At 44.1% G+C, this 6373-nt stretch overlaps 1 long non-coding RNA gene across 1 annotated transcript in view; it reads right to left on the bottom strand.

Moving 5' to 3' along the window:
- The window catches only part of LOC103601953, a 5966-nt gene extending 172 nt beyond the window's left edge, over positions 1–5794 (bottom strand). Inside the window, exons 1-2 of the long non-coding RNA XR_551490.1 lie at positions 5377–5794; positions 54–276 (exon numbers count right to left, since the gene is read on the bottom strand). This is a non-coding gene — a long non-coding RNA (uncharacterized LOC103601953). The remainder of the gene's footprint in view (positions 1–53; positions 277–5376) is intronic.
- Between the last annotated feature and the right edge of the window lie 579 nt (positions 5795–6373).

Genomic DNA, 6373 nt, shown 5'->3' with positions numbered 1-6373 from the left:
TTCTGTCTTAGTGTGCCCCTAATGCAATGGCACCCGGGTAAGGTTCTACCTGCCCACGCTCCTCCTCGGTGTCTACGTGACTTGCTATAAACCCTTTGGAGGGAGTTGAAGAAGTTTCCCTGCTGGGCTATCCTTTCTGGCACCTCTTTCTGTTTCTCCTTTCCTCCACCTAAACAGGCACTGAAGGAAGATGAGTGACTTTCAACCAGGGACGAGTACCTCGTCTCCTCTTCCCAGAGGCACCCCGTTCTCTATGAGTGATGCTTGAAAGTTCTTCTGTGGGAGAAAAAATAAAAAGTACATAAATAACAGTAGTGTTTGTGCCTGTACCAACATGCAGGACTCTGTGGTCTGCTTTGTATGTGCTCACTACTGTTTATATAGAGAGGTTTGGACCCCCCGAGAAAGGCATTTGACTCCCCATTGTCTGAACTTCGCCCTGGATACTACTCATTAGTGTTGGACAACAGGAAAAGACCTGCTTACTTTCCTGTTACAGATAGATGAAGAGGTTTCGCCACTTTCAAAGGTCTGTGCCTCCAGTGCTCTCTGTGTCGTACCCCTTCTTTCAGACTTAAACCCTTCACCTGCATTGTCAATGTTCTTCTGTATTTTGGATTATTCCCATATGTGCCCAAGTATTGGTATATGCTTAACATATACAATACTTTCCTTCCTAAAAATAAAAAAGCCTTCTGTTGACTGTACCTTCTTTATGTCTCTAACCCTGACCTCTCTGCTAAAGTTCAGACTCATACCAGCAGCTGCCTGCCTGACTTTTCTACCTGCACATTTATCGGAATCTCAACACAATCAGATGAACTTGGGATTCACTGCATCACCACCACCAACTCATCCCAGCTTCTGCTCAACTCAGCATCAGGGCAACTCCATCCATCCAGATGCTCAAACCAAAGCCTGGAAGTCACCATGGATTCCTTTTCTTTTCTTTTTCCCACACATACCATCCAATTTATTGCTGAATTCCATTGCCTCTCCTAAAAACATATCCAGTTTCTTATGACTTTTCATGTAACCTATCACAAAAGAATCCCATCTGTTGCCTGCTCCACCCTTGTTCTCCTGACAACCCATTTTCTGCAGAGAAACCAGAAAGATACTTTAAATGAAAGTCATATCTGGCTATTTTCCTGCTTAAAACATTCCAGAGGTACACTGCACTCAGAATAAAACCCCCAATTTTTACCCTGGTCTGTAAAACACCAGCTTGTCCTTATTCACTGCTGCAACCTCTACACCATGATTCCCCTGTCTGCATCTGGCACAATTCTTAAACAACTCGTATGCATTCCTGCTCTGTAGCATTTCCAGCAAGGAGTCCATCTGGCTGGAAATCTCTTATGTCTGTGTAACTGATCCATTCTCTTGTGTGTCTCCTGTTAAATGTCACTTTCTTGTAGGAAACAACCTTTACAAAACAACCAGTCTAAACAGCCTCAGTCATTTTCTAGCACCTGCACTTCCCATTGCTTATTTACTTGTATAATTACTTATTGTCTGTCTCTGATTGCTAGAAATTAAATATATTGAAAGTAAGGATTTAGATGGACTTCATCTCCACCGTATGTACTGGGCACAGAATTATGCTGAAAGCATAGTAAATTCTTAATAAATGCTTGTTGGCTGAAAGAGCAGGTCCTGCTTATGTGAGAGGAGATACAGCAACACAGATCAGCCATATGATCATTATCACCAAAACACTCTCCTCATTCTTTTTGCATTCCTTGACACTGCAGATTATTTAAACAAAAGGAACACAAACTTTGAGGTACCTTCCATCTTCAAAAATCCTAGACTATCACACTGAAAAGACAGACACTTCTATCACATACACTCTGTCACTCACCTGCAGCTCCAATTCGGACCTCATCAAAATATGCAATTAGTCCAGATTTAAGTCAGTACAAGTCAACACTGCCCAGAAGTTTTCAGGGGTGGCATATTGCTTTAGCAGGATTCTGAATGTGGAGTGTATGTAGTAAATTGATTGTAGAAGCAAGATGGTCAGAGAAATAGTTCTTATACACTGTAGAAAAATGCTCTAGTTCATAATGCCATCATTTTAAAAGAATCTTAAGCATTGGACCTTTCTCAGAGAACAATTTCAGCCTGTAAAACACTAGCATCAATACCATCTACATGCTATATTTCATACCAAATGCTGAGGAGAGTTGCCAAGTACAGGACCCTGGAGCCCAGCCAGGCTGTAGGAATCCATGTGATGTTGGGTGTGACAAAGTCCTGCTGCTGTCAGTCAGCCTACATGTAAGACAAAGTTCAGAGCAGCCGAGGGCATCCCCCTCCACCCAGAAGCAGGCAAGAGAGAACTCCAAAAACACCACTTCCATGCAGGTGATGAGCCAGACACTCGACTGCAGTGACACAAGGTGAGTCACCAGGGAGACTGGAAAAAGAAGAGGACATCTCTCTCCTCTAAACCCACTCCTGAGTAATAGAAGAAGTGACGGCTCTACCAGACATCAATGTAGAGACACTAAAAAAATGAAAACCCAGGAAATTATGACACCACCACAAGAATACAGTAATTCTTAAATACCAGAACCTACAGAGCAGGAAACCCTTGAAGTGACTGAAAAGGAATTCTGAGCAAGAATCTTAAGGAAACTCACTGAGATACAAGAAGACTCAGAGACAACATAATTAAAATGAGACAAAAATCCAGGATATGAAAGAGGAAATTTATGAAGAGATTAATACCTTAAAAAGAATGTAGCATTTTAATACAGGTGTTTACAAGTATAAATTTTCCTCTAAGCACTTCATGAGCGCAGCATCCTATATGTTGCACTTTGATTTTATCTCAAAGTACTCTCCAGTTTCCTGGTGATATTTCTTTTTACCCATTGTTTTTTTTTAGGAGAGTGTTGTTTAATTACTACACGTTTGTGAATTTTCTAAATTTCCTTCTGTGGGCAGAAAACATATTTTCTATCATCTTATTCTTTTTAAATGTATTAAGACTTGTTTTATGGCCAAAAATAAATAAATGTTAAAAAAAAAGTTCGGTGTGTGTGTGTGTGTGTGTGCGCATGCATGTGCACACACACACATACACACACTGTAAAGTAAATGGAAAATGACCTGAACTTCATCTAGCCCCAATCCCTGAATAAAAGGCCTGAGACCAGAAGATGAGTTAGAACAATTGACAATTTTACCTGATTTCTGGTAGCCCTTCCTCTAAATCAGAAGTTCATTTAACTTAGTATTTTTTCTTCACTAAAGGAATTCGAATAGATATAAAAACTATGAGGAGAAGTAAATAAGCATACTGTTAAAGTATTTCATCTAAGTCTTCATTTAACCTAACGGAAGAATTTTTGGAGAAATGTCACACTTATAAGCATACTTGACATAAAATTTTGTCTAATTTTTATGTAATATTATGGCATAAGCATTTCTAAGTTATTTTTAAACACTTCATGCTTGGCAATAACCGGTACTTATTATAAGTTGTGGTTTAAATTAATTTAATGGCTATATGTTATGAAGCTACTATGCATAAGTTACTATCACATTGCCTGGCATTTTGGTTGGTTCAAAAACTTGCATTCTTTTTCTTTGATTCTTTCCTCTATATTAGTGTTTATATCTCATGAAACACTTATTGGATGGAATCACTGAATCAAAGAGAGTAGCATAAATATAGATGAGTCTTTATTGATCTATCTCTGTCTAGTTCTCCACACATGACAAGCACTCGACACAAGGTTGTAAAAAGTCTGGATGGAATCACTGAATCAAAGAGAGTAGCATAAATATAGATGAGTCTTTGTTGATCTATCTCTGTCTAGTTCTCCACACATGACAAGCACTCGACACAAGGTTGTAAAAAGTTTAAGTAGTAAGAGAGATACACAAACTTTAAATGTGGGCTGAACCCAAGAAAATCCCGCCAAGTCCCAGCCTTCGTCAGATATCTGGACACCATCTAGACAGCCTGGAATTCTCCAATACCACCTCCATCTCAGCAGAATCTTTTCCATTGACTGACAACACAACCACCTCTCCTGCCCTATCAGCCTGTCCGTCAGCACAATGGGCCCCTGAGCAGTGGGGCTTCCCCAGCACTCTTGACAGTAGTCAGACACGACTGGGCTTGCTGGTCCTCCTGTCAAAACCACCATGCATCAGTACTGCTTTGCTGTAGACAGGTCCTAGAGAAAAGCTACCATAAAACTAGAAGCACTGAACTGGCAGATAACAGGATCAAGGTTATGGGATATGCTCCAGCCTAGAGGCAAAGCTAGAGACAGGACATGGTCAGACGGTCAGTCATCATGTGTGTGCATTGACCACACACCAGGGAGGCAGTTCAAATCCACCCCAGCCCTTTCCTGTACTACCGCCATCTTCCAGTGCAGCCTGGCCAGCCCTTCCCAGAGCTCTGCACACATGCATGCACATGCACATTGGATCCCTTCACATGCCCTCTCTCCTCTCCAAACTCCTCCATCCCTCCAGGTCTGCTTTGCAGAGTCTGCTCCAGGATGCTCACTTTCGCCACAGTCCTGTGGGCTGCTCTCCCTTCCTCTGAGCATAAGCTTCCTGCCATCCATCTCTTTGACTAGTGCATCGGGAGTTGTTACCTAAACTGCCTCAAATGTTGTATCACCCCAGCTGGGCTGCAATCTCCTGAAGCTGAGATGCTGCTCTGCCTTTCTTTTGTACCTCCACAGCCTTTAGCTTTTACTCAGGGCTATGAGCAAAGATTAATGTCCCCATTCAGACAAATGACTACAGTCATGCTTGTCAGTGATGCAGTCCTGGGGAAGGGAACTTTCTTTTTCTCCCTTTTCCCAGAGGGAGACCCTCCAGAAGAGTCACTCTTGTGGGTTCCCCACACTTCTTCCTCGCTGGGTTGTCTGACTGATGGGTGTGCAACGGTCTTGGCTACAGCAGATCTCGCCCTTTCTCTAGCTGTGGAAACCAGCGGCCTGTGGAAAGCACCTGCTGGGCTCGGCCCTATGCCAGGATTCTTAGAGAGTGACCCACCAGGAAATGGGTACATGTGCCCATTTATTCTGACTTTGTAAGTCTTTTTAATTTGGAGGTGAAATTTGAAGACGTGCACTTGGCTAACAGGCCACATTCTTCCACAGCTTTCTCCATATAAAACTGACATTTTGTTCTGTAGCTGCCTGACTCCTTCGTCTGTCTCTGATTTTTCAATTTGGGTGTAGAAAAGGAGGGTGTTGTTAATGGTACCCCTCAGAATCCATGCACAGCAACCCCAGCCAGCTCTGCACCCCCCTCTTCTTGACAAGACAACCATTGTACAGTTGTTCCCCGGTCCTACAGTCCACACAGCTGGGCACAATATCAGCACCCGACCTGGCTTCCTGCAGGAGGGTGATGAGAGTTGTCTGCAGCTGCTCCCCACAATACGAATGGAAGGTCCGGGGAAATCCTTGGGCAGTTCTTGGAAGGCTGGGGTTAGGACATTTCTCTCTAGGCCAGAGGTGGAGCTTCTCTAGTCCTCATGGTCCCTGCGTTCTTGGAAGGAGTCCCCACAGGCTTGCCAGCTCTGCCCCACTGCCAGGCTCTCCTGCTCCACTCCCAGCACAGCTGTGGGCTAGTGGCAATTAATTCTCAAGGCAGCCCAACCCATCCTGCATGTGAATGCCCACATCCTGGAGGGAATGACCTGAAGGATAGATCCCAGGAGATAGCCACGTTCCCTGCTCTCCAGCCCACCCCCCAGCAGGTACTCAGGCATTAGGGAGAAAGGTACAGGCACAAAGGAAAACCAAATCCTCTAAGAGTAGAAACACTGGGACAGGCAGAGTTCAGGAGACATTTATCTACATACACACACACACACACACAAAACGTTCTTTTTTTCATATTCTAGAAAAGAAATCCTATAAAAGTCTTCAAGAATAGGGATGATTACTTCAAAGTGTCATGCAGGAAATTTAAAACAATGATCACATTTAGCATTGGAAGTTGGCTGCTGTTGTGATCATTTAGATTCTCATTGCATAATTATCTGCATATTTTGTCTAAATAAAGCTTACCCTGCTGTGATCAGCCATTCCAAGGAGGATAACACTTTGGATCTCTTATTTGAAAAATATGCTTTTCAACATGGGAGCCGCGCGGGGTCGGGGCAGGTGGAAGGGAGCGCCCAGGGCGTGGGGGGAGTGCAGTGGGGGGCCGGTCGGAGGAGGGCAGGCGGCGGTGTCCTGGAGAGGGGGACGGGAGCGCAGGGTGGGGCCGCTAGGGGGGTTGGTCGTCCGGTCTCAGCTGGCCCACACCCTCCCACACCCCGTCCCCCCCAACCCGTGGATGCTACATCACAAGGAGTAGGAGGGCCGCTGGGGTGAGC

The sequence above is a fragment of the Galeopterus variegatus genome, unplaced genomic scaffold (genome assembly GCF_000696425.1).
Source record: "Galeopterus variegatus unplaced genomic scaffold, G_variegatus-3.0.2 Scaffold3960, whole genome shotgun sequence".
NCBI classification, from domain to species: domain Eukaryota; kingdom Metazoa; phylum Chordata; class Mammalia; order Dermoptera; family Cynocephalidae; genus Galeopterus; species Galeopterus variegatus.
The sequence above is the reverse complement of the archived record's forward strand: the minus strand, read 5'-3'. Positions and strand labels throughout refer to the sequence as shown.